Source organism: Triticum dicoccoides, chromosome 1A, assembly GCF_002162155.2.
Source record: "Triticum dicoccoides isolate Atlit2015 ecotype Zavitan chromosome 1A, WEW_v2.0, whole genome shotgun sequence".
NCBI lineage: Eukaryota > Viridiplantae > Streptophyta > Magnoliopsida > Poales > Poaceae > Triticum > Triticum dicoccoides.
Genome location: NC_041380.1, coordinates 35,796,559 through 35,797,858, shown reverse-complemented (window position 1 = coordinate 35,797,858; position 1,300 = coordinate 35,796,559). Strand labels below are relative to the sequence as shown.

Below are 1,300 nucleotides of genomic sequence, written 5' to 3'. Positions count from 1 at the left end.
TCATCCAAAAGTAAATTAAGCCCGCAATGTCGACCAACCAGAGCCAAGGACTATAACTTCATACATGGCTGGGCTAGCAATAGAACATCAGTACAGCTAAGCTATGCATGTCTCAGAAAGCTGTTATGTGATTCTCAAAAGAAAACGAAAAAGAAAGAAACTGTTATGTGGCTAAACGAAGAGAAGAACACAAATACGAAATAGCTTAAAACTATTATACATGCGTTGAAGCAAACTAAACGGGAACTGGGCTTTAGCCCAATGGTTGGGGTAGTAGTCTCACTCCTCCACAACCAGAGTTCGATTCCTGTGTGGAACGAATTTCTGGAATTCTCGCTAAGGAAGCCTAAATATTTAAATTCCTGATGACATTTTTTTTGTCCGTCGAGAAAAGATGTCGCGACATCCGTAATAATAATAATAAAAAAGAAACCCGCAAATACCTCCTGACGCCTCCTCCCCATCTCCGATTCCTCCTCGGCCCGCGATTCCTTCTCTCCTCGCCGCATCCCCGTCCCCGTGCCCTTCTCCAAACTCCGCCATCCCCGTCCCGTACTCCCTCCCTTGGAAAAGATCAATTGGAGGAGTAATTCCGGCTTCATCCGGTGGTGGCGATGCCGGAAAAGATCGATTTTTTTTCGACGGGAGGAGTAATTCCGGCTTGATCCGGTGGTGCCGTTGCCGGATCCTGCGACGGCGCCGACGCGAGCCACCAAGGGCCGTGGACTCCCTCTCCGGCTGCGATTCCGCCAAACCCTGTCGTCTCGGCGTCCCAGCGACCATCTCCGAGGCGGATAAAATCGTTTCTTTCGGTAGCAGCCCGAGGAGAAGGCCCGGACAAATCCTCGGAGCAGTAAGCCCGCCGCTCTAGCACCTTTCCTCACCGCCGTCGTCATCAAGGTCACCCCCATCCTTTTACTCCTCACTCTTTTTCCCTGCACCATCATGCGTATTTGTATTTGTGCTACACCATAAGGCTTCTTTTTGCTACCCCATCAGATCACAAGAGCAGGACTCTTTGGACGGTGCTGAAGATTGACCGGTTGGAGTCTATTGATTTGGGTATCCAGGAGTATCCTATTAGTTACACGGAGAATTGATTGTCAAGAACTAATTTGGCGGATTCACGAGGGAAATAGGTTGACTGCTGGGCTGAATTTTGTCACAAAATGCTATGGAATAATTTGTATTTCAACATGAACTGAGATTCATAGACTATATCTGTCAAATCGTTTTAGTTGTTCATATTATAACATTTACCACTTGTTTGCTTCTTCAGGTTTTCTGAAGTTTCTTGGTC

The 1,300-nt window shown here is 47.2% G+C and overlaps 1 long non-coding RNA gene across 1 annotated transcript in view; it reads left to right on the top strand.

Annotated features, from left to right (window-relative positions):
• The first annotated feature begins 438 nt into the window (after positions 1-438).
• Positions 439-1,300, top strand: part of LOC119361291 — an 11,313-nt gene continuing 10,451 nt past the window's right edge. Inside the window, exons 1-2 of the long non-coding RNA XR_005172874.1 lie at positions 439-900; positions 1,000-1,139. This is a non-coding gene — a long non-coding RNA (uncharacterized LOC119361291). The remainder of the gene's footprint in view (positions 901-999; positions 1,140-1,300) is intronic.